General features: G+C 41.7%; 1 protein-coding gene and 1 long non-coding RNA gene across 15 annotated transcripts in view; one reads left to right on the plus strand and one right to left on the minus strand.

Moving 5' to 3' along the window:
* The window catches only part of PRLR (prolactin receptor), a 322433-nt gene that overhangs the window by 58345 nt on the left and 236915 nt on the right, over positions 1–27173 (minus strand). For 10 of the 13 annotated variants that reach the window (XM_075128420.1, XM_075128422.1, XM_075128421.1 and 7 more), the window contains one exon: positions 992–1061. The gene's annotated coding sequence lies outside the window, so the exon portion shown is untranslated. Of the gene's footprint in view, positions 1–991; positions 1062–3491; positions 3913–3997; positions 4093–27173 lie in introns of those variants that run through there. The other 3 variants (XM_075128426.1, XM_048850346.2, XM_048850344.2) reach the window with 3 other exon arrangements.
* LOC125636743 (uncharacterized) lies at positions 3993–20936 on the plus strand. 2 transcript variants are annotated; one of them, XR_012668387.1, is made up of 4 exons: positions 3993–4049; positions 16084–16210; positions 17814–18023; positions 20636–20936. It is a non-coding gene; the product is annotated as an uncharacterized LOC125636743 (long non-coding RNA). The 2 variants fall into 2 exon arrangements; XR_007356709.2 differs by having other exon boundaries at positions 17814–20936.

A 27173-nucleotide genomic window follows, 5' to 3' on the forward strand; every position in this document is an offset into this window, starting at 1 on the left:
AGAGGACTTGAATCCCAGATGAGTACCCTAGCCACTGGGCTAAAAGCTATGAGGGAACTCCTCCCCCACTTCCCTCCTGTTCTGTTTGAATGTGCCTGAAGGGCTGGATCCATTGGGCATGCTCAGAGGATGCCTATGAGATCAGATTCCTTCATGCAACTTAGGCAGCCAAACACTGGTCTTCCCCTGGTCTGTGAGTTGCTCTGGGGCTGAGGCAGAACATAGGTGTCTGGATGCCTAGCAGGAGGCAGCAGTGAACATGATCTGAAACAGAAACATGGGCCTAAAGGGAACTTTTACAGCAAAAACTTAAGAACTTAGGTGAGACTTTTGTGCATTGCAGTGGTGCCAAAACTGAGACTTAGGCACCCAAGTCCCTCTTTTAGGTGCCTAATTCCTTTTGTGCACTCAAGCCTTAAGCACTTAAAGGTCCAATGGGAGTTAGGCACCTAAATACCTTTAATCTGGTCCTAAGTCTCCAAGTGCCTGAGTCACTTTTGACAATGGAACTTAGGCACTTAAATATTTTTTTATCCTGCACCTAAATAGATAAGTATCATTATTCCCATTTTACAGATGGGGAACTGAGGAACAGAGAGATTAGTGGTTTACCCCAAACACACTGAGTCCCAGTCTAATGCCAGTATCACATGACCATTCTTCCTCTCTGAATAAAAAATTAAGCTAATAAACAACAATCTTTCATTCTGTCAGTTTCATGGCTATTGAAGACTCTGTTTCACTCCCCTGCCAGGTTTGCATGTTTGTCACTGTGGGATCTCAACTTTCTTGGCAATTTCTTCTAAGAGGGAGAGAAACATGGTCATAAAGTTACAGAGAATGAAAATTAAAAACAGCTCTTGAAATACTAAGTAAATCCAGTATTAGAATCCATAGATCCCCAATACCAAGGTATTTTACTGTGATATAACTGATTTAGCACTATTAATACATAATGTATCCATAAAATTAATAAAATCTAGCATCCTACCTATAGGATTCATTTATGTGAGGGAGTCTTCTTGGTAATGTTGTTCATGTATGCCTGATCAGTTGATTATCTATGAGAAGAAAGAGAAGTCACTTTACTATTAAAGAGAATGAGAATGATATTTTCTATGCAAAAATATGCCAGAGGCAACAGTTATTGTTGGTGTAAGCAGATATAAAACATTGACTTCAATGCAGCAGCATCCACCTATACCACTGATGAATTTGGCCCTACAAATTTACATACAAACCCCAGCATTTTTATTCAATTAAAAAGAATTGGGAGAAATAATGAAAATCAGTGGAAAACAGTGTAATGCTGGATCCTTTTTTGTCATAAGTACTGTACCACTGAAAGGAACAATCAACGAGTTTCAGAATGCACAGTTTACATTCATCATTCGTACACTGAAGCTGACTGTCTTACAGAAAAAGCATTGTATTTAACTAAATTTCCCCTGTTACCCTTCCTCGGGTGGTAAGCCTTTGCTTTCAGTGCTCTCACAGCAAATGACTAACTGATACAAGGCTCGATGGGCAGTTTGTGTTCCAGTGAGGAATAAAAAGTTACATATGAAACTACCAGCCCAGTCTAATTTACTTATAAAATTAGTTATAAATGTACTTATAAAACCTTCTCATTAGATACAGATTGAAATAAAACAAAATATTTTTACATTTAGCATGAAGGACAATCTAGATAAAGTATGGAACGTGTGTGTGGGGGGAGGGGCTGGACTACGAGTCAACAGGGTATTCTTGTGTTTAACTCCATTTCAATAAAGCTAATGAGATAGAGCAAATTTAACTGAGGAAAGTGAACTGTGTTTCTCTTTTTGTGTGTTTATGTAATAATCTAGATGTCATAACACTGAATAAGGCAGAAATACATGTTTATGTTGAAGGCAAAACTGGACTTAATTATCCAGATGACATGATGTAAAAAGTACATTAAGGTGGAGCTCAACAATGCAGGAACATTATCTCTATTTTACACAGAACAGAAATCAGGTGCCAGATTCATTCTGGGGATAATAGATTTAGTGGAGTTATACCAGGGATAAATTTGGCCAATACTGCCTAAAAAATAGAAATTACAAAAGAAGCTTGAAAATATGAGCTGCCTTGGAGTTCTAGGCTATTTCATAGGGAATAGCTTTTTCAAATCAGCGTTCATCATTATCTGTTGCAGATTGTTGAGTTTAAACGGGTTTCCTCCTACATTTCCCAGCTTCTATTCCTTGGTCATGCAGCAAAAGCATATGGCTATCTCCTGCCACTGAATTTTACTCTGAACTCCTGATTGATTTCAATAGGAAGAGTTCTACACATGCACTGATGGAGGACTGCCCCCTAATGTCTCATTTCTGACATTAAAAAGTCATTTTCACCTAAAGCCAGGGTGGTGTCATAAACACAGAATTGTTCATAGGATCATAGATTTTAAGGCAAGAAGGAGTCATTCCAATCATCTTGTGTGACCTCCTGTATGACACAGGCCAAAGAACTTCACCCTATTATTTTTGCATCAGAGCATTATGGCTGAGGCAGGTCTGGGGCAGACAAAGAACTAACATGGACTACAGGAAAATAAAGTTCTTATCCAAGCACAAATATGACCAACAGTAGCACAAGCAGAGAAAATTACTGGCTACGTAAATTGCTGTTTGTTTAAATGCTTTCTTTTTCAAGAGGACCTCAGTGAGAGACACTCTCTTCAAGTAACTTATTCTTTGTACTTTCCTGAGTACATGTTGTACGTTCAAGCTTGCATTACTTGACTGATTGTGGAGTTGTTCATTAAGAGTACTGAACTTTCCAAAAAAAGAAAAAAGAAAAAGTCACTGCTCTAAACAAGTTAATATGCAAATGCAAAGCCCTGTTACTTGCAGTGGTAAACATTCCCCAAACTGCCTGGTAAAAGCGGTTTACGAAAAGCCTACTGATTAAATGCTAAAAGTCACTAATGCCATAAGCAGATTAAACAGCATGCTGTTTTAATTAAAAGAGACAGAACAATATTATCCTTGTAATCTAAAGCTCAGTAAAAACATTTCTTATGTTAGTATATGAGAGGAACTGCTGGTAATGAATGTGATAAAGCACTATTTGGTTTTTGTTTATATGGTTTAAAATAATTAAAGTAACTCCTTAGGCATCTCTGACTTGAAGCATTATTCTCCATGTCCAGTGAAGATAGGAAAAGCAGTAATGGGCTTAATCTGCAGTAAGGGAGATTTAGGTTAGATATTAGGAAAAACTTGCTAACTATAAGGATAGTTAAACTCTGGAATAGGCTTCCAAGGGAAATTGTGGAATCCCCATTGCTGGAAGTTTTTAAAAACAGGTTGGACAAACACCTGTCAAGGGTACTTGGTCCTGCCTCAGCACACGGAACTGGATTTGGTGATCTTCTAAAGTCCCTTCCAGCCCTACATTTCTATTATTTCCTTTTATAAACCACCAATTGGATACACAGGAAGGAAATAAATTCATCATACTTAGCTCTAGTTTTGTTGGCATTTTGTAGGTCTGCTCTTGTACCTGATTTCCGAACATATGCTATTCACACATTTTGGAACCAGATGGTTTTCCTTAGGTCTTCAGACAGGTGCTGCTGAGCCACAGCACGAATAAAAGAACTGCAAAATGCCCTTCTGAGAAACCAGTTTGCAACAGACAATCAAACTTTCAAACTGCTCTGGTCACCCAGCATGCCAAGCCAATAACTTTGTTTCTGATGCTCTCTCAAAGCTCTGCTCCACTCCATACAGGTGCTCACTAGGAATCCCAGTTCCATCTTCCAGCTGGAGGGCTCCTGTTTAATAACGGGGCTTGTTGGAGAGAAATATTAAAACTCTTCAAGGATACAGCCATACCCTCTGTCTGGATTGAAGTTAGTTCACCCTTTGATCAGCAGTCCAAATTTCATTTCTCTTTTCTAACTTTCCTTGAAGTGAAAGTGGATTAATCATGAACATAATCTGAATGAAAATACAGCACTCACGTGAGCCACCTCCTCTATTCCATCCAGCCTTCCCTTGAACAAAGGCTGCCAGGTAAGCCAAGTTGTGTTTGTTTTTTAAGTAGCAAGAAATGATCCAGAGGATATCGGTTGAGAGATCTAAACATTCGTCTGTGCTCGTTTCCAGAATTCAGATTTGAACTCTGATCTCCAGAGATGGAGTGGTGGTGCATTAACCTATTTATTCTACTCCCCAGAAACTGCCAGAACAATGTCACATCTGGTACTGGTGACCAGATTTCCTGAAGGAGACTTTCAAGTCTTTGACAGCAAAGCATACATGAATCATGCTTCAAGCAGTGTATTAGGGCCAAATACTGCAAACCCTCCCTCATGCACCAAGTACAAAGAGACTACTTACATGAACGATTGCTCCCAGAAATGTTTCAGGATTGGCCTTTTGCCAGTATTGATTGTCTGGCAAGGTAAAGTGTAAGAAAAGTGTCTCAATCTTAACCTACTGTTGTGTGAAACACCTCCACTTTGCTTTCCCTTTTAAAATCAGCGTAAGTACTATACAGCATGCTACGGTCTGGAGCGTGGCCCTTCCACCCTTCCTGTCTCCTTTTTGAACACACCTCGGTTAAATGATGAAGTAGCCACTTATACTCTAGAGAGAAAAGCATTTCAGGTACTTGTATTTGAAGAAAAAATATTTCAGGAATAAACAATGTACATACTGTACTAAAATGAAATCTGCTTTTCATGATTTTCCCTGAGTAGAGTTCAGATTATTTAATGAACTGGGACCAAAATAGCTGAAGACTGAAATGCAGGATGCCGTTTCAAGGAACTCAGGGTTATGAGTGCTGTTAGGATATAGATATTCAGGCCTGTCTGTAAAGGCCTATACGCTAAGAATTTAGGTGTATTCTTATCACTTGGCTAGTTATAGAGGTATAAAAGAATCAAAATCACTGTCTGCCAGTGTAAGAGCCTTCTCTTACTGTGACAGTCTGAGGCCCTGTTCTTAGGCTAAGGCCTTTGGCTAAGCAACAGAGGCAGCCATAAGCTGGGAAGGGAACGGTCACATCCTCACATTCCAAACTAGTCACATTGAAATAAGGTGCTATTGAGCTGTTAGGAATACAATCCTGTCCTGATAGTGCCTATCGCCTCCAGAGAAAGGGAAGTGCCTAGAAGATGTAAAAGGAAACTTAGTTTGATAGCATCCTATCTGGCAAGAACTCACTTATCAATAGCTGGGATGTGAAATCCTCACTTCTGTATTGTTTTGTCATTATAGTTCCCACTTTGCTATTGTTTGTCTGTATAATCTCTATCTGGTTCTGTGATTGTTCCTGTCTGCTGTATAATTTTTCTGGGTGTAAACTAATTAAGGTGGTGGGATATAATTGGTTACACAATCATGTTACAATATGTTAGGATTGGTTAGTTAAATTTCAGGAAAATGATTGGTTAAGGTATAGCTAAGCAGAACTCAAGTTTTACTATATAGTCTGCAGTCAATCAGGAAGTGGGTGGGTGTGGGGGGAAATGGGAACAGGGAATGGGGGTGGGGAAATTGGAATCATGTTTCGCTAAACGGGTAAATGGAAACAGGGACACAGGTAAGCCTCTGTGGTGTCAGAGCTGGGAAGGGGGACACTAAGGAAGGAAACTGGAATCATGCTTGCTGGAAGTTCACCCCAATAAACATCGAATTGTTTGCACCTTTGGACTTCGGGTATTGTTGCTCTCTGTTCATGTGAGAAGGACCAGGGAAGTAAATGAGTGAAGGAATAAGCCCCCTAACAAGTGCAATTCTTCTTCTTTGGCTAACCCTCGATGCGAGGATGATGTCTGCCAAGGGGGTACATTGGTGAGTTTTTAAGTGGCTGAGGAGCCCAATTCTTGCCCTGCAGATTTTCCCAGAGAAGTGACTGGTGTAATCTTGGAGGATACATAGTTGTTGGCTGGAGTGTTGTGCCTTTTCTTTCCTCCTTTGTCGCTTCTCTGTCTCATGAGCACATCTGTTCTCCTCAAAGTGAGCTGTGGCTTGGTGTATGGTGTGGCACCACTGTGTTCTATTCTGCGCTGAGTCCTCCCAGTTTGTTGGGTGGATGCCTCCCTTTTCAGTAAGTCTTTGAAACGCTTCCACTGCCCTCCGCGAGCCCTTTTTCTTCCCTTAATGAGAGAAGAATACTGGCTTTGGAAGGCAAGTGTCAGGTATATGTACACAGTGGCCAGCCCAGCGGAGTTGGTGTTTCATGACCTGCACTTCTATACTGCTGACGTTGGCTGCAGAGAGAACGCTGGTGTTCGTGTGTCGGTCTTCGCCGCTGATCCTGAGAATCCTCCTGAGGCAGTGCTGCTGGAACCACTTCAGATGCTTGAGATGTCGTCTGTAGGTTACTCAGGTCTCAATAGAAGAAGGATAGGGATGACAACTGCCTTGTAAACCAAGATCTTGGTACCTGTTTGCAGATCCCTATCATTGAAGACTCATTTGAGTGGTCTTCCAAAAGATGTGCTGGCACAGTGGATCCTGTATTCAATTTCTGTGCCAATGCTGGCTGTTTGGGAGAGCTGGATGCCAAGGTATGGAAAATGGTCTACATTTTCCAAGGGTTCTCCGCTGATGATGATTTGTGGAGTACGAAGAGTAGTGTGTGCAGGTGAGGGCTGGTAGAATACCTTGGATTTCCTGATGTTGAGCCAGTCTGTGATAGGCACCTGCAAAAAGATTTAGGGTGCTTTGCAGGTCGGCCTCTGTGTGTGCAAGAATGATACAGTCATCTGCATACTGAAGGTCAGTGATGCCAATTCTCGTGATCTTAGATTTTGTTTGGAGATGTCAAAGATTGAGGAGTTGGCCATCCATATGATACTCAATCCCGATTCTGTCAGGAAGGACTGCAATTATCAACAAGTCCAACCACAGTGCTTTTGTACTAAACATTCTTAGTTTGCTCCATTTACTATATGAGCAGCTATGGCTGAATTTTCTCCTTGGAACTCAAATTTGAATCCAGGTCCTGTAAAAATTGAGCTTTGGTCTACACTATGTTTATCAAGTTATAAAAGTTTTGTTATAGTGACTAGTGATACCAGAGTTGTGAGAACTTGGAAAACCCTGTTTGTGACAAAGCTCTTCCTCTTCTGCACACCTTTCAGGTGACACATTTGTTTAAGGTTCTAAATCTTGTCTAATCTTTTGGGTTTTTTCATGCAAGAATAGGATTATTTTCAAGTGAAACGGTTCAATTTTCAAGTAAATGAATATCAAAACTTTTCAAATTCAAATCTGAAATTCCAAATGGGAAATCACATTTAGATGCACATATGTTTTATATAAAACATTAAATTTCTAATGTTGCACAGAGAAGACCTTTGTTTGAATGGAAATAGTGCCATTTCATAAAAGTATAATGAAAAGCACATTTTGTTTTAAAGTATTTGCTATTTTCACATAACATAGGAAAACGCATGAACATCAGAAACTTTTGTGCTTGCTCTTTTTATTGTCTGCTTAATATACTGAATGGCCTCCAGTTGGTGGATTTTTTCTAAATCAGTCTAATGGGATTTAATCACCATAATTCAGATCTCTAGCAAATTTTTTTGCGGCTTCTCTAATTAACACCAGCTGATTTTGCTTAATATCACATTAAAAACAGCTTTAACTGGTTATATCTGGGTAGGTTATATTTTTGTTTGTGATATCCAAGGCTCCTATTCTTATGTAATAGAGTCTTTTATATGCTAACAGCATTCACATTGTGTTTAATCCAAAACAGTATTTTTTCCACATCACCTGAAATAAAAACCTTAGTCAGTCATCAAAACAGTTATTATTTTACTAAACAATAGGAAGGGGGAACCTGTCAGCAAGGATTTTTGGTTAGATAATGACATAATACAGGCTCTTTAATGATGGCTTATATAAAGGCTGACTTTCTACTTACATAAAAGTCATTTTTATTAGAAACTTGATTCCACACCTCCAATCATTTATGTTGGCTGCATCTTCCCATCTCTGTTTCATGGGTTAGTAATGATGCCTTTTATGGCTATGTATGCTTGTTCCTGGATGTGTGCCCTGTTCAGCCCTATTTTACATGATTTAAATTGAAAACACATTGAGAGAATATACATCTATGATTTAAATTATGCTTTTACCTTAACCCCGAGGGCGCCCTATTGAAGCCATGCTGGATACCTGATGTGGTGCTACATATGTTCAAAAAATATTGCAACACATTTTCAAGCTGATCCAGCCCTCTTGTGCTGCTCTAGTAATGTAAATAGAGTTGGCAACTTTCTAACTGAACAAAACCAAACACCCTAGCCCTGCCCCTTCCCTGAGGGCCCCCCCCCCCCACTCACTACATTCCCCCTTCCTCGGTAGTTTGGTCTCCCCCACCCTCACTGGGCTGGGGCAGGGGATTGGGGTGCGAGAGGGGGTGAGGGCTCTAACTGGGGGTGTGGGCTCTGGGGTGGGGCCAGAAATGAGGGGTTCAAGGTGCAGGAGGGGGCTCCAGGGTGGGGCAGGGAGTTGGGGTGCGAGAGAGCTCTGGCTGGGGGTGTGGGTTCTGGGGTGGGGCTGGGGACGAGGGGTTTGGGGGTGCAGGAGGGGGCTCCAGGATGGGGGGGTGGGGCTGAGGGATTTGGAATGTGGGAGGGGGGCTGCAGATTGAGGCAGGGGGTTGGGGTGTAGGAGAGGGTACGGGCTCTGGGGTGGGGGTGCGGGCTCTGGGGCGGGGCCGGGGATGAGGGGTTCAGGGTGTGGGAGGGGGCTTTGGGCTGGTGCAGGGGCATGCGGGCTCTGCCTGGGGGTGCAGGCTCTTGGGGCTCTGGGTTTGGGGGGCTCAGGCTGGGGCAGGGGCTTGGGGCTCAGGGCTGGGGAGTGGGCTTATCTCAGGTGGCTCCCGGTCAATGGCACAGCGGTGCTAAGGCAGGCTCCTTGCCTGTCCTGGCTCCGCGCTGGGCCCCAGAAGCAGCTACCAGCAGGTCCAGCTCCTAGGCAGGGGCGGGGAGGGCAGGAGGCTCCACTCACTGCTCTTGCCCGCAGGCACTGCCCCCCAGCTCCTATTGGCTGTGGTTCCTGGCCAATGGGAGTGTGGAACTGGTGCTCGGGGCGGGGAGCAGTGCACAGAGCCCCGTGGCACCTGCCTTGGAGCTGGACCTGCTGGCTGCTTCTGGGGCACAGTGCGGTGTCAGAACACATAGGATTAGCCGGCCTTAGACCCACAGCACTGCCGACTGGACTTTTATCGGCCTTTTAACGGTTGTCGGCAATGCCAACTGGAGCTGCCGAGTCCCTTTTCGACCAGGCATTCCAGGCAATAACCAGACACCTGGCAACCCTAAGTGTAAAGCGGCTGTGAACCTGCCCTAACTAGACAGCTGGGAATAGCAGAATCCTTGAGTTGGAACAGCCAGCTCTCTGACACCTGCAAGGTTCCCCAACCTGCTGTGATAGTTGGGCCTACAAAATTTACCCTAATTGTGGGCTCAACTGTAAAATGTAAGTGAATGTTCGTCACAATAACCTATAATAATAAGTGTTGATGGGAAAAGATATGGAAGGGAGACAGAAAGACTGAATTAGTCCAAACAAAAAGGCCTATTGATATAACTCAAGGACTGTGTTAAGATCATTCCTGGTAAACAAGAGGATTTGAGTACTGAAAAATTAATAAACCAAAATTGGTATGTCAGATATTAAGCCCAATTGGTGGACAAAATAATGAGGGGATGGGTTATTCCACCCTTCACTCCTTTTTGGGGTCTTTAAGAAAGAGACTTGGGGAAGAAAAATTGGCTGCTGCAGTGAGCTTCACAATCAGGGCTCCCCTCCTTCTCCCGCCCACCCATCTGCAGGTACCCTGGACCTTCTTTCTCTTAATCCAGAGAGTTCTTCTGTCCAGACTGGGCCAAAGAAAGGGACCCAGATGACACTGCTACATCCATCAGCTTCAGCTAAACCCCAAATATCACTTGGGGTGTTCCTCTCCTGCCCCACATGTCCTTTTTCTTCCACACCTTATTTCTTATCTTTCCTATCTCTCTCCTTTTGCCTTCTGTGTAATAAGAGTGTGGTTTACCTGGCCAAGACTGTATATTTGGCAAAACTGCTGTAAGCCTGTGACCAGAAAGAGGCAACTAAAAAGCAATGCCCTAAACAGGCTGATGCTGTTACAAGTTTGCCAGGTCTCGGAGTGGCTGACACAACCGTGTGCAGTGCCTGTGTTTCTCCAACAGCAAGGTTGTAAGTGAAACTCAACACCAGAGACAGAAGCTGCATTTTTCTATCTTTGCTGTTCTTTTATCTTCCCGTGTGTGTGTGTGTGTGTGTGTGTGTGTTTTATTTTGTCTTCTAGAAAATGGGATTGGACTTTAACAACAGCAACAACAACAATAGCTGTAGCTCATCTCAATTAACAACTTCTCTTTCCCCCCAAAAAAGAGTTATTACCATCTTTGATATGGTTTAAAAAGACTGTCAGACAAGGGGATTTTTCCTTCTAGAAATGCTCTCCAGCTAAAGGGAAAGGGTACAAGGGATATCATTAAAATGAAAGCCTTATTCAAATACTTAACATTTCAAGTGCTTTAACTGTTTTTCCTTCTTTTCTGTATCTTTAATAAAAAGTGTTAAAGGATTTTTAATGGTGTGTGCACCATGATACTAAGCAGACTGAAGCCTGTGTAGCCCAAATCTTGTTTAAAATGGTTTAATGTTAGACAGTGACTGGGTTAGGTTAACACCTCTGGCCTATATATACCATCTAAATTAACACGATACACCTCACCCCCAGCCTAATAGGATACACGGGGTCCCAAGGAAGGGACCAGAGCTGTAGCAATGCTGCACTTCAGCGGTACCCATCTGGTATAAAAGCCTTTGGCAGCCATTACCGGCATACATAAGCTAGAGCAGCTCAGAGGCAGCTCACACATACACCTAGAATCATCCAGGCTTTGGCATTCCTAGAGATGGAGGGAGCCCAAAGATGGAAGAAAGCCACCTCTCTTTCTCTTTCCCTTGGGTTCTGTAACAAGTTCAGCTCAGCCAGACTAGAGGATTAGACCTGCGGACATTATATAAACAGGGCTAGGCTCTGGATGGAGTAAATCAGATAGAGAGGAACATGGAAGGGTTATGTAGACATTTAGAAATTTGTCATCACAGAGACATTTCAGGACCAAAAGAATATGATGTGGTAAGTTCATTGCCCTACGTGGGCAGTATTAGTACCCTGTATTTTTTTCCCCCTAAATCATTTTCATTACTACATGTAGTTTTGGATGTTGCAGCTTTTATTGCTGCCTTATGTACTCTGATCCATATACATTAATCATTCTGTGTAAAGTAGTTTTTCTTAATTGCAACAGTGCCAGGTCCTTTCTTAGCTTCAGTCTGCTTGTAGATCATTTGTATTTCAGCCTGCCACCCTCTAAGACAGATCTATGGTACAGACCTTTCCTATTGTCTTCAAAAAACAAAAACAAACCCACACCTCTGTGCATGGTTGAAAGTTGGCCAACCTAGTTTTAACTTACATAACCAATCCTTATGCAGGACTCTGATTGCTATAGAAATAAGTAATAGTTTAACGAAACTGAGCAATTCTCCACATCCAAATACTGCTGAATAAAGCACACACTGCAGAACACACTTATTTTACAAAGCCTTTCAACAATAACCTCCGCAATACTCCTAAACTGCTTCAAACTCGAACAGCCACCTGAAATAATATACAGTTGCAGAACTTGTTTGTCTGGTCTGTACTATATCGTGAGCAATTTGGAGCAAGGACTGTGAGTCATATGTCTGCAGAACAGGGAGCAACACTGTCAATACTCAATGAACAGCTGCAGCATAGGGACAAATCCTTCAAAGGGAGTTCTAGCTGAATAAGACCTGCAAGCATTACCCTCTACATACTAGCAACTGGCAATCTTCCAAAGGTTCAAAGGTTTAGCAAAACACACAGATGTTTGTTTAAGTGTCTAAATACTATTTTTTATTACTATTAATGAGGCTGAAGATCTTCTAGTACATCCTTCCTCTAGTCATGCCACAAAACAGCCTCTCTCACAATGATTCTGAGGTGTTGCTGAGGCCTCAAATACAAGTGACTTCAGAAAGAGTTTAGGCCCTCAGAACTTCAGGGGTCATGCCAATATTTCTTCTCCCATGCTGCTTGAAACCACTCCGGGTGAAATTCTTCCCTTGAAGGCTAAAGTGGGACTTGGAGGTGCAAAGACCTTTTGCTGGCCCTGGGCATATAAGTGAAATTTCACCATCAGTGTCAAAGCACGTAAAAGGAAAGTGTTAAGGGATCTTTTCAAGCCTCAGAAAAACCTTTGATTTGGGTATAGATAGAGTTTGAGGGAAAGTTCTTATTTTATCCTCACCACATCTCTCTAAAACAACTGCCCTAATACACACACTGATAAGTCATCTCTAAAACAATAGACATTAACAACAGCAATCATATTGGTCAACCAAGTAGAAAGATTTATCCTTAGGGTGAACATTTTAACTTTTCCCTTTTCTTTTTAACATACACTTAAATTGCCTCTTTGTCTTTCAAATTACAAAATGTGTCTGTAAAATATAAAAAGAAATTATAGTTAATTGTACTATAGGCCTGGATATAATGATAATCCACTAGCACAGATCTTTGAACTCATGTGGGGTGTCATTGACTGATTGATTTATTGATTTATATTTTCAATTTCGAGTCATTTGCACAATGTGTACATTCTACCCCCATATTATAAAGCAGTATACTGGCAATGTTTTCTGAGACGAATGCCATGAAAAGTATGTAAACACCAATCTATCAATCAATTCAGTTTTTTATATGACCCTAAACACCATAGTACCCACTTACTCTGCAGCAAGCTTGACCTACATTCTTTGGGAAGACAAGCAGTCCAGTACAGCAGTCTGAAAATTTTGAGGCAGCTTCACAAAAGTTAAAAAATAGATTTGTTTTTTAATAAATGAATAATACAATAACTGCAGTGTTCCTTCTGCTATATAATTTGACATTACATTCAATTTATTGTATTCAATCCCAACATTTTCAGTGGCTGAAGAATTTTATATTGAAAATGTATAGCTGTATTATGGAAGTTGTCTGGCCAATGAGCAGGAGACAGTGGTGCTTTTGGTACCTGGGAAGGAAGTATGCGATTCTGGGATAAGTGCACTGGCTGGATATTATAATTATCTTCAGTAAGAATTAACTATGTTGATAATGATATTTGCATCATTAGTTTTCAAAATTAACACCAGTCAGGGGAGCAGTCTACACCTTTCAGAGCTATGTCTGCAGACATCAGCCATGTTCAGTTGTACTTAAGACATGATCAAAAGGCCACTGAGGTCAACAGGAATCCCCCTATTGTTTTCAATGGTCTTTATGCCAGGCCCTCAGTTTGGAGGCTTTCCATTGCAACCATAAGGGGTAGAAATGTATTTATTAATTAAATGAAAGTATAGAACTGGAGTGTACTTGTGTGGGTAATGGGTGGAATCATGGAGGACCTAAGCCCCAAATGTAATACAGAGGAGGTGGAGGAGGCAGAAATAAGAGCTTGAATATGCATGTAAGATGAGTAGCTTTAACTATATTACATCAAAAGTAGGCACATAAGAAAGAGTTCAAGTACCATTAATACGAATCTGAAAGAAGAATTAAAATACGTATTGAATTTCTATGTGCATAAGTGAATATGATGTGATGATTGGAGCATCGGCACTGGAACCTAAAACTTCTGAGTTCTGTTTCTTACCCTCCCAATGACTTGCTCTGTAATCTGAGGCAGGTGCCATCACTTTCCCTAAATTCTGTTGAGTTTAATATCAGTTTAATTATAATAATTAATTATTAACTGACTCACAGGAATGTTGGGAAAATAAGCTTTGAGATCCTCAGATAGAACAGTAGTTCTCAACCAGGGGTACCTGTACCCCTGGGGATACACAGAGGTCTTCCCCGGGGGTACATCAACTCATCTAGGTATTTGCCTAGTTTTACAACAGGCTACATAGAAAGCACTAGCGAAGTCAGTACAAACTAAAATTTCATACAAATGACCTGTTTATATTGTTCAATATATTATACACTACAATGTAAATACAATATTTATATTCCAACTGATTTATTGTATATGGTAAATATGAGAACACAAGCAATTTTTCAGTAATAGTGTGCTGTCACACTTTTGTATTTTTATGTCTGATTTCGTAAGCAAGTATTTTTTCAGTGAGGTGAAACTTGGGAGTATGCAAGACAAATGGGACTCCAGAAAGGGGTACAGTAGTCTGGAAAGGTAGAGAGCCACTGAGATAGAAGGTGCTAATGAAGTGCAAAGAGTTATTACTAGTAGCATTTAATTTAGTAGAAAATAGAAAAATAATAATAATAATGATACCTTTGTTTACTGTAGAACCTTCATTCTCAAACTTTACACTGTATAATTATTCCTCACAACAGTGCTGTGTGGTACGTAAATAAGTATTATTAACTCAGTTTACAGATGGAAGAACTGAGACAGAGGGATTATGGGCCCTGTTCTGAAAGGTGACAAACACTTCCTGCATGGGCAGCTGGTGACCCGGCAGCTGGTGACCCAGCCGCTGGGGGAGCCCGACCCCTCCCCTTCTGACTCCCTCTCCCTCACAATCCCTTCTGCCCTCCTCTGCCCCTCCCCTTCCGTCCTGCTCCCTCACAGGAGCCCAGAGAAGCCCCACTGTGGCTCTCAGCCCTAGAGTCGGGTGGCAAGACCCCAGCCCTGGTGTGCTGGGTGGTGCGGTGAGCCCCGGTGCGCCAGGCAGCAGCACCACCAGCCCCGGTGCTCTGGGGGGCGCGGCCAGCCATGCTGCGCTGTGGGGGCATTGCCTTCAGCTCCGCTGCTCCAGGCAGTGTGGCCAGCCCTGCTGCGCCAGGTGGGAGCCACCCCAGCCCCAGTGCTCTGAGCGGCTGGGTCATCCCCTGCCCCAGTGCTCCAGGCAGTGCGGCCACAGCACCAGCCATCCAGAGTCCCTGCAGGATGCAGGCCAGCCAGCCCCAGCCAGCTGGGTCAACCAGGGTGCTGAAACCGCAGAGAAGGGGCCTGGGCTGGGGGGTGTAGCGTGGGCGGGGCCACACTAGGCTGTTTGGGGAGGCACAGCCTACCCCTGCCTACAATATCCACCGCCCATGAGTTCCTGCAAGATAGTCAACATCCTCACTTCCCATTGGGGAGTAAGTATACTTAAGAACTAGGTTTAAAATTCAGGAGCTCTTGGTTCCCAGTCCAGCACTTAAACCCCTGGACTGTAACTCTCTTAGAAAATCAATTTTTACCCTTGCTGAAGAGTTTGATTCCTTCCTTAAATACTTCCTTTATTACAGAAGCAGCAGCCAATAGTTAGGAGTCTGACATTACACTATAAACCATTTTCCTTTGTTATTTATAACTTTACAGCCCAATTATTAAAATAGGTTCTATAAATCCCCAACTTGGGAGCAATTAACTTGACTTTCTTTAGAAAATGAGTTGGAATTTTTTAAAATCTGTTTTAAAACATGAAGGCTGCTAATCTATAAAGTGAAGTATCCTCTTTAGTATCTCTATTTGTGTGGCATTTTCATTTACACATGAGAACTAGCTAGAGTGACTGCTGTGAAATTATATACCATGACATTTTTAATGTGTATTACAGCATGACTGTGACTGAAAACCTCCTTGTCACTGAAGAATAAAAGTCACGGTGGTTATCTTAGTAGATGCATAATACGCTGAACATTTTGTCCAAGTTTTTCCTGCACACATTTCTACCTACCACTCATGCATTTCATTTGTGCACAGAAAATGAAATTCACCAAGCAAGGCCCTCCACTCAGTACAACCCAAGTGGTAACACTGTGATAAGTAGAGGTGTGGATGGAGCAGCTGCCCAAGGACCCTCTGCCTGTGAACTGGGGAGGGAGCTCTTTGCCAACTCTGAATATAGTTGTGCAGAGGGGAATTCGGGGCAGGCTTATACTACATTCAGCAGGGGGATCTTCACATGGTATAGAGCTGCTGTAGTGACTCATATACCATCCCTCTTCCTGCAGAAGGAGCATGGGGCCATGGCCAGCTGGCACAAGATGAAGCTATCTGAAGGTTGCTCTAATCTACTCAGTGGGATTGACCCAGTACTGAATTGCCCCAGGAGAAGGAGAGTGTAAAGGTGGCTTAAAGGTGGCTTATAATTTTGTGAGAATGAAAGCTCTTTAAGAAAAAAAGTCTGCCATATTGAGTGCACAGTAATGAATCTCCAAAACACGACAATAATACATGTTTGTGATGGAGAATCTTCTGGAAAAAAGCCAATTTAGTGCAATAAGCTTTTCAATTAAAAGTTTTAAATTTTAGAGAGATTTCAGTTTAAAAGCATTAACTTTTGCACATCACATTTCAGCACACAGAGGAAAAATTCACCCCATTTAGGAGATGGCTCTTGAAATGTCAGTAATGTAGGTCTCAGGAGTTTTGTATTAAATTAAAGAGTTTTTATTGGAGACTCAAATCAGCCATGTTACTGCAATGTACTCAGACTTAGACAAGAAGAGGACACATCTTTTAATGTCAGTTCACAATATTTCATTCCCCATTCAAAAAGATTTGGACAAATAACTAAACGGGAAAAACAAATAAATGGTATTTGTCTGAACACAGTAAGAAAGGTTCATTTAAACACAAATAAATAGCTATTTGAAAACACACAGATCACCTGAAATCCAGACATACAGCAACTGTTTAAGATAGGTGAGTGAAAGACCAAAGCTAGAGGGTTTATTTAGAATCCCATCAAAAAAAATGCTGTAAGAAAACTTTGCTACTTGTTTGCAATAAATTAAACAACAGAGTTCCAGATGGTATGATGTGAATGTGAATTCATGCTAACGTACAGGGCTTCCTACCTGTGAAGTCCACATAGTGGGGGGACAGATCAAGCCTTACGGGTCATCTTTTCAGAAAACTATTCTGAAAATTATTTCATACCATAATCACAATGCAGATTAAAAGAAGGTTTTGAAAGTATTATATATGTTTTTAATGTTAACTGGGACTTAAATAATATTAAAACACAGTGATAACTGACATGAGAGACTACTTAAGCCTAAAGAACCGAACCCCCCCCCAAAAAAAGGGTTGCTTAAAGGAGCCAACCTTCTAACAAAGGTGGAGCACAGCAGTACTCAGTATGATCCTGATCTTGCAATCTTTCACATTTTTACTTCTGCACTAGGGCCTGATCTAACACCCATTGATGTCAAGGGGAGATTTTCTATAGACTTATGTGAGTTGGACTTAGCCCACAGTCTCCACTGAAGTAAATAGGACTAAATGCAGAATAAAGATGAGATTTGCAGGGTTTGGCCCTAGATTTAGGGATATTTTTGGGTAGTCTTTTAAGACAGGAGGTGGCTGAATAAGGGTGAACTGTTGTACAGGTTTAATTGTACCAGAAACTGAAAGAAAAAATGTTGAATGAGTGCTTTAAAAATCTTTTCAAGCACACTGGCACTTGCAATTCATCTTAACAAAACTGAGATCCTCAATAAAAGATTCTCAGATATCCTGAGACAGAAGTTGCACTATATACTGTAAGTGCTTAGTAGTATTTTATTAATTACACACAAAAACCTATGTTAAAAGAACATTATTAAGGTTGAGAAGTAACGCACTCAGAAGTTAGGAAGTGCCAGAAATAAATTTGCTTGGGTAACCTTAATTCAGCCCCTTTGTGCAGATGCAGTATGATCGTCTTTAATTACATGACCACATATTTTTTCCACAGGAACCCTGCCTCATTCAGTGCATAGGATGGAGCTGCGCTGGGGATGAATCAGCTCTGTATAGAGAAGACAGTTGTCTGTAGAACTCCTGCCTCATTTGTTGGATGGTGTGTAACGAACAAGGCCGGGAACTGTAGGAAGAGAAAAGGATGATCTTATGGTTAAGGCAGTTGAATGCTACCCTGGTGAACGGTACCTATGCCTTTGCCAGAGTACGTATATGATGCTGGGCAAGTCACCTTCACATGTGGTCACTAACTGTATGTTCCTCATTTTCTGGGTGTCTGATTCAAACTCAGTCTGACTTGCACAAGTGCTGAGCACACACCCCTGCAACTGAACTCAGTGGGTGCTGCACACTGAACACAGGAAGTGCTAATAATGGAAAGTACTGTGAATAATCAGGTACTAGGCATCTGATATCGGGCATCCAAAAATAATGGATTTTTTTTACCTTAATCTCTCTGTGCCTCAAATCCCCATCTGTGAAATGGGGAGAATATCCTTTCATGTCATGAGGTGTTGTGCAAATACATTCATTAATGTCCGTGAACCACTCAGGTACTACACTGATGAGTGCCATAGAAAAAGTTTATAAGAAAATTATTCTGTCCTCAGAGCATGCTTTGAATAGTGTGCAGCAAATAAGACTGAGGGTCACACATTGAACAATGAGGAGAAAACAAAATGTTGAAAAGCTGCCCATTAAATGAGCACTGTCCATAATGTGTGCTGAATGAGACAAGAGTCCAGTGGAATAAATACTACGTGATCATGTAATCAAACACTTTGTCATTATGCATATGAACAAGGAGCCTGAATAAGGGTTGCACAGGCAACATTCCCCCATGTCTCCTTCCCTCCACCATACAGGTTCCCAGTCCAGTCTCCTTGCCCAACTAGTCTGTCTGCCCTAGTCCTTAATCTGATTTTAGTCCGCCCCCATCGTCCTGTCTCCCACCCCATTTTTCTCCCTGACCCACTCTCATTGCCAGTCAGTCCCAGTCTCCACTCCCCAGGGTCCTTGTCCCAATCATAGAATAGAATCATAGAATATCAGAGTTGGAAGGGACCTCAGGTAGTCATCTAGTCCAACCCCCTGCTCAAAGCAGGACCAATCCCCAACTAAATCATCCCAGCCAGGGCTTTGTCAAGCCTGACCTTAAAAACTTCTAAGGAAGGAGATTCCACCACCTCCCTAGGTAATGCATTCCAGTGTTTCACCACCCTCCTAGTGAAATCTACTCCCCAAACCCTGCCCACAGTGCCCTAGGTCTGGGTTTTGCCCCCTCTGAATTTGAATCACATAGGTTCCTCTTCCACATTGTCTGAATGCCAGCAGGGGGCTTGAGAGCACAGGAGAGACAGATTCACTACTCTCAGCTGCCTCCAGTGCCCAGCAGCAGTCAGGAGCAACCATTACAGGGAAAGACTAGCTTTGACCTTGTGGCTCTGAGCTGGGGGGAGCATGCTCAATTGCTCTGTAGAGATGGTGCATGCACAGTCCAGTCACAAGTAGGAGTTTGGAAGGGATGGCACATGCTCAGTCCTCTATGGCAGTGGTCCCCAAATTGTGGGCATGCCCTGTTTGGAGGGGTGCAGTGGGGCCTGGTCCAGCCTCAACAGGGGCAGGGAGAGAGCACTACCTAGCCCCTGCTATGCCCCCAGCTCTGCTCCAGACCCGACTCCTGGCTGCGGCTCCCCTCCCAGCTGCAGCCCGGGCCTCAGCCCCGGCTCCCAGCTCCAGCTGCGGCTCCTCTCCTGGTCATGGCCCCCAAGCACAGCTCTGCTCCTGGCCTGGCCACAACTCCAGCCTCAGCCTTGGCCTCAACTGTGGCCCTGCTCCTGGCCCCAGGTCCCAAACACAGTTGGGGGCAGGGAATGGATGGGGTAAAGAGGGACATGAGGTAAACAGTTTGGGGACCACTGCTCTGTGGGGATTGTGCATGTGCAGTCTGGCCAACATTAGCAGCCCTGAAAAGCTCAAGCATGCTCAGTGAGGATGGAATCTTTGGAGAGTTCAGTGTTAAACTCCAGCAAGTCTGTACAGAGCATTAGTAAACTGCAATTTTTCAAAGGCTTATAACTTCACCAAAATTTTCCCACATAAATGGAAAAAGGTACAACCTTGACACAAAGGCCACCCCTCTGGCAAGTTCCTGCTGCAAACCATGGGGATGCTAGAAACTTTCAAAGTAAAGCGCTCAAGAATTTAACATGGACAAAACAATATATTTTCCCATAGCTTCATTGTCAGCAACAGCTGAACTATTCTGGCTGAAATTTAAAAGAAAAAAAAAATCAGCCTGAGGCAGACAGTCAGCATGGAAAAGTTCAGCCTGAATGATTACAGTTTAGCAAAGTTATAAGCTAAAGAAAACAAGATCTTTATAATGGGAAATGTTGGGCAACCTTAATAATGGTTAGTGCTACCAGCCCTACCTTTATTATAACAATTATTTTAATTGTATAAGGGAGTAAGGTCCCCCCCCCCGCACCCCACATTAATTTCTTCATGTGTTGTTGAACTTTCATAAAATTGGGAAGGCAGAAGTGAAATTCCTCCCACCCCTCATTTCCTTTGACCTGCTTCAGCAGGAGCAGGAGATGCCCTCCTTGCGGTCTGCTTCACACTTCATTGGCAACTTATATTGAACGTTAAGTATTACTTTATGGACCTGATTCTCCTCTTGTTTACTATATAAATCAGGAGTAAACTTCACTAAAGTTAATGGAGTTTCACTAGTGTGTGAAGCTGGTTGAAAAGAGAATTCAGCTCAGTGATTTATTGTGGCACTGTGATTTTTTTCTTTGTATCTTTCAGCTTTGATAGAGCAGACACCAGCTTCAGTCAGCATCATCCCAGTATCTTCCTGACAACTCTTTTGAGGCTACTTCTTTTTGTTCTTTTTCTCATCAGTGACCACCAAAATGCACCCATCCTTAGCTTATATAGGAGTATTTTTGTTCCTGATTCTTCTCTCTCATTTTCTCTTTACTTTCTTCAAAGGCTTGTGTTGGGATGAGCTAGAAAAATAAGTAGGAGCAAACCAAACAAATATTCTTTTTGGTTCACCGTTAAGATGACTATAAACCTGGATTTTGTTTGTGTGATGGGAGCAGACCAATGTTAAAAATTAAAATCTGAATTAACAATGTATGGAAATTATTAACAGACTGATGGATTTGTTATTTTCAAAACTATTAGTTTCAGAGCTAAGTAAACTGAGTAACATTTTATATTTAATCAGAATTGAACAGCATCACATTTGTTGGCATCTTTATTATTGTTGTTGTTACTTCTACCACCACATACATTTTAAAATCTGATTACTACAGACTTTACAGTCTACAATGTTCACACATAAAGACAGTACTGGACTACCTTTATAAATATTAGCCCCCCCCAAAAGAAGAAGATTGACTGCATCCAACAATAACTTTCACTTCCATACAACTGATTTTTTAAAATATATTTCATGATGAAGACAAATTACAGATCCTATCTTATACTGCCTTTGCTCATACAAAGAAAATGTGTCTCTGAGATGGACACAGTTCATAATAACTGCAGACAAACTTTGTACTTGACCCTGGTTCTTGATTAAAATTCTATGTATTGTTATTTAAATGTGAATGCCTAAAATCTGATCTTGAATATGATCAACTCCAGCAGATTCTGGTTTAGCACTTAGGATTTCGGTATTTGAACTGTGAACGCTTCACTATTACTTTAAGTAAAACAGTTAAAAATTGGATAAAGGTAAGCGGAGGCAATAGGAAGTGACATTTGCAGTTTTAGCAAAATTAAGACTGTTATGTGTATAGTGCATAGTTGGAGAAGTGCTGCCATTAGTATTTCCCCTTCATCACTATTTGGTCAGTTTCTATGTCAGAAATGTGTGATTAAATTGTGACGGGTTCGGTCACAGAGACTCCCCTTGAGACTGTCACTCAGTGAGCTGGGGTACCACTGAGAACATCCCTTCTGCCAGAACAGGCACCCCTCCTCTCCTGTCTTGCTGAGTTAGGACACTCCAGACTGCTCCAGCACAGACCAGAGGTTGGGCCAGGCCTCTCTGAGGTTCACTGAAACTGAGATTTACTCAGCCCAGGGGCTTCTCAGTTAACAGGGACTTTCTCAGCACCCAGTGTCCAGCCTTCCTGGGAGCCTGAACCCCAAATAAATCTGTTTTACTCTGCATAAAGCTTATACAGGGTAAATTGTTCACTCTCTTTAACACCAATAGAGAGATATGCACAGCTGTTTGCTCCCCCAGGTATTAATCACTTACTCTGGGTTTATTAATAAACAAAAGTTATTTTATTAAGTATAAAAAGTAGGATTTAAATGGTTTCAAGTAATAACAGACAGAACAAAGTAAGTCACAAAGCAAAATAAAACAAAACACGCAAGTTTAAGCCTAATACATTAAGAAACTGATTACAGGTAATATCTCACCCTCAAAGATGTTCCAATAAGCTTCTTTCACAGACCATATGCCTTCCTAGTCTGGGCTTAATCCTTTCCCCTGGTACGGTCCTTATTAGTTCCAGCAGACATCTCAGGTGGTGAGCCGGGGTTTTCTCATGACTGGCAGCCCCTTTTGTCCTGCTCCACCCCCTTTTATAGCTTTGGCACAAGGCAGGAATTTTTGTCTCTCTGGATCCCCACCACTCCTTCTAAATGGAAAAGTACCACATTTAAGATGGATTTCATTATCGGGTGACATGGTCACATGTCACTGTAAGACCCCTAGTCTCCATTCCCTATGGTCTCGCCCACACACACACAGACGAAGGCTTTCACGTAACTAAGGCTATTTACAACCAATTGTTTCTGGAGCCCCTTAATGTCCTCCACTTAATATGTTTACATCAGTGATACAAGTTTATATCTTATTCTCCTAACTCCAGATATAGAAATAATACATGTAAAGAATTAGGATGAACAAATTTAGGAGATTACAAACTTTCTAATGACACCATACAAAGCGTATTTAGCATAAAGCATATTCCAGTTATGTCATATTCATAAGTATATTTCCATAAAGCATATGGAGTGCAACATCACATAAATGTCAGTGGTACTAGTCACGGATCCAAAGTTCATTAAATCAATTAAATGATTCCCATTGATTTTGATGGGTTTTGGATTAGAGCTTTAGTTGACCAGAGGACAAGTAGCAGGAGGGGCTAGAAAGTAGGCTGAAGTAAAATACGTCAGGCCCTGAGCCTTTACAGAAGGTTTTGTCTTTTGAAGACTAAGATATAGAATCATAGAAGAGTAGGGCTGGAAGGGACCTCGAGAAGTCATCGAGTTCAGCCCCCTGAACTATGGCAGTACCAAGTAAAACGAAATCATCCCTGACAGGTGTTTGTCCAACTTGTTCTTAAAAACTTCCAATGATGGGGACCCAACAACCTCCCTTGGAAGCCTATTCCAGAGCCTAACTACAATTTTAGTTAGAAAGTTTTTCCCTGATATTTAACCCAAATCTTCCTTACTGCAGGTTAAGCCCATTACTTCTTGTCCTACACCTTCAGTGGACATGGAGAACAATTGATCACCATCCTCTTTATAACAGCCCTTAGCATATTTGAAGGTTATTATCACATTCCCCATCAGTCTTCTTTTCCCAAGCCTAACCATGCCCAGGTGTTTTTAACCTTTCATCATAGGTCTGGTTTCCTAAACCTTGTATCATTTTTGTTGCTTTCCTCTGGACTCTTTGCAATTTGTCCCCATCGTTCCTAAAGTGTGGCACCCAGAATTGGATACTACTCCAGCTGAGGCCTCACCAATGTTGAGTATTATAGAGCAGGACAATTACCTCCCATGTCTTACATATGACACTTCCATTAATATACCCCAGAATGGTATTAGCCATTATCAAAGCTACATCACATTGTGGACTCATATTCAATTTGTGATCCAATATTACCTCCAGATTCTTTTCAGCAGTACCACCACCAAGCCAGTTATTCCCCATGTTGTAGTTGTGAATTTGATTTTTCTTTCCTAAGTGAAGTGCTATGCACTTGTCTTTATTTAATTTCATCTTGTTGAATTCAGACAAGTTCCAATTTGTCAAGGTCATTTTGAATGTAATCTTGTCCTCCAAAATGCTTGCAATCCTAGCTGGGTGTTGTCTGCAAGTTTTATAAGCATACTCTCCACTCCATTATTGAAATCATTATTGAAAATATTGACCAGTACTGGACCTAGGACTGACCCTGCAGGACCCCCCTAAGTATGACCTCCCTGTCTGACAGCAAACCATTGATGACTACTCTTGTAGTATGTTTTTACAACCCGTTGTGCATCCGTCTTATAAATTCATCTAGACCACATTTCCCTAGTTTGCTTATGAGAATGTCATGAACTGCATCAAAAGCCTTCCAAAAAAATCAATATATAGCACATCCACTAGGCCAGTAATCCTGTTGAAGGAAATTAGGTTGGTTTGGCATGATTTGTTCTTGACAAATGCCTGCTGGCTATTACTTATAATCCTATTATCCTCCAGATGCTTACAAACTGATTGTTTAATAAATTTGTTCCAATATCTTTCCTGGCATCAAAGTTAGGCTGACTGGTCTATAATTCCCTGGGTCCTCTTTGTTCACCTTCATAAAGACAGGTATAATGTTTGCCTTTCTCTAGTCTTCTGGGACCTAATCTGTCTTCCAGGCATTCTCAAAGATAATTCTCAAAGATAATTGCTAACCGTTCTGAGGTTGCTTCAGCTAGTTTCTTCCGTACCCTAGGATGAATTTCATCAGGCCCTGTCAACTTGAATACACCTAACTTATTTAAACATTCTTTAGTCCGTTCTTTCCCTATTTTGGCTTGTATTCCTTCCTACTTGTTGTTAATAGTAATTGTGTTGAGTGGTCACCATTAACCAACAGACCAGATTTCTGGAGCATGAATCTACAACAACAAGATGTTACTAGCAAATTACAGCAGTTACTTTTTATTAATTCCATTTGTTTCTTCATAATTTTGTCAGACATAATTTATATTTTTCAATATAGGAGTCTGCTCTTATTCAAATGAAACTTTTAGCTCAGTAGCTAGTGCACTCACATAAGCATAAGTAAAGATGGTGCTGCTCTCAGAGAAGTATCAGAACTGCTTAGGCTGAAGGAATGAACAGGAGATTAAAAGGAAAAAGAAATAACTATCGAACTCATTTAAGAGCCCCTACTTAGGCTCATTTACCACCATTAGCAATCCTGCAGGAATTACAAACTGATTGGAGCAAATGGTCACATCACATAATTGGCAGTCGTCTACCAGTCAGTTAGGTGGGTGACAAACAAATGTATTTAAGGGACCAGAATGTAACTGCTTTTTGTCCCCTGAAGCCCATTTATAAAACCAGGATGAAAAAAAGCATTAATTTCCACTTGACCTTGAAATCTGCAACACCATATATTTTCCTGGGCTTGTTGGTACATTAAAATGACTTCATTAGGCACACATAGCCAAACCCTCCCAGCTTACATTCGTGCAACCACCCTGAAGTCAATGGGCCTGATTCTGACCTCACATTCTAGGTTTAGACTGGTGTATATACATAGGCTTGGAATGAGTCTATTTAAATCATTAGTTGTCTGTAAACTTCATTTCAGCTGACGCACAGAAATAGATGAAAAAATATGCATCAATAGTAGTTGGCTAGCGCAGGGAGCAGTCTGCCATCCCCAGGCAGGAGCTGTTCAGCAGCTGGCAGCTACTGCAGTCATGGCAGCATTAGGACACCTTCCTAGTGACAATGACCAAGTGGCTGGGCCAGGAACACTTGCCCAGATCAGCGGTGATTAAGTCTCAGAGAGCTACGACAGCTGCCATGCAGTGCTGGAACCGCCCATCTGCTTGACCCCAAAGTTTAGGAAGAGCATGCATGCTATTACATTTGTGGCAGGGGCCCAACTGCAATAGTATGGTATGAGAGGCCAAATACATGCAAATACATGCAAAGAATTAGGATGAACAAATTTAGGAGATTACAAACTTTCTAATGACACCATACAAAGCGTATTTAGCATAAAGCATATTCCAGTTATGTCATATTCATAAGTATATTTCCATAAAGCATATGGAGTGCAACATCACATAAATGTCAGTGGTACTAGTCACGGATCCAAAGTTCATTAAATCAAATAAATGATTCCCATTGATTTTGATGGGTTTTGGATTAGAGCTTTAGTTGACCAGAGGACAAGTAGCAGGAGGGGCTAGAAAGTAGGCTGAAGTAAAATACGTCAGGCCCTGAGCCTCTACAGAAGGTTTTGTCTTTTGAAGACTAAGATATAGAATCATAGAAGTGTAGGGCTGGAAGGGACCTCGAGAAGTCATTGAGTTCAGCCCCCTGACCTGTGGCAGTACCAAGTAAAACGAAATCATCCCTGACAGGTGTCTGTCACACAGGTATGAGAGGTCAGTTTATGATGGTAATGGGTTGTAAAAGAAGCCTTAGAGGAATATTGGAGTGAGTACCCTGACCTCAAATTCAAAACAGAGAAAAAGTCTGGAAAGGGAGAGGAGGATAGTTTGCACCACAAAGTTTATAAAAACATAAGACTCCAGAAAGGCAAATCATGTTGCTTAACATTTGAACAGGATGTCTCATTTGAAATTAAGAGTCAAGCATAGGTAACCAAAGCTTCAATAGGAGTCTGTTTGGAAAGAACGATACAAAAGAAAGAAGCAGCTGTGGATTTTCTATACAATATGATAAATGCTTTGAGGAGAGTCCAGTGAATGGTTTCTATAGTTGGAGCTTTTTATTAGCTCTGCTTCGTAAGTCTGCAGCGGCAGCACACGCTGGCCCAGAACACTGTCAGTTGGAAGCAAAATACCTGCCTGAAGTTTTTGCTCACCAAGCTGCAATTAAGGATCTTTAGAGTAGTGAAAAATTCTCTTTAGTAACTGATGGAAACCCCAGAGCTTTCCAGACCGCCAGCAATGAAAGTTCTTGCAGTGTTCTACAGTGACAAAAACACATAAATAAATACTATGCTATTGAAATCATCTGTTGTTCCATGCAACATAGGGGTCACTTTAATTTAGGTTCAAGATGTGTTGTGAGAGTACAGCCAAATGTGGGGAAACTATGAGCCAATTAACAGACTCTCCTTGATATACATGCAATGTTTAATAAAGGACTTGAAAGAAATGTATCCACATCTGCTGCACATTCCATGTATTGCTCATCTTCTGCATGTATGCATTGATCAGGCAATGAAAACGGATACATTCCCGGGACATCAATGAATTTGTGGTACATTTTCCAGTGAAATTTAAACATGCCAACAGGCAAAGGTGACTGGAGAGGACTGCCTGAGTAGAG

This window comes from Caretta caretta, chromosome 5 (assembly GCF_965140235.1).
Source record: "Caretta caretta isolate rCarCar2 chromosome 5, rCarCar1.hap1, whole genome shotgun sequence".
Taxonomy (NCBI): domain Eukaryota; kingdom Metazoa; phylum Chordata; order Testudines; family Cheloniidae; genus Caretta; species Caretta caretta.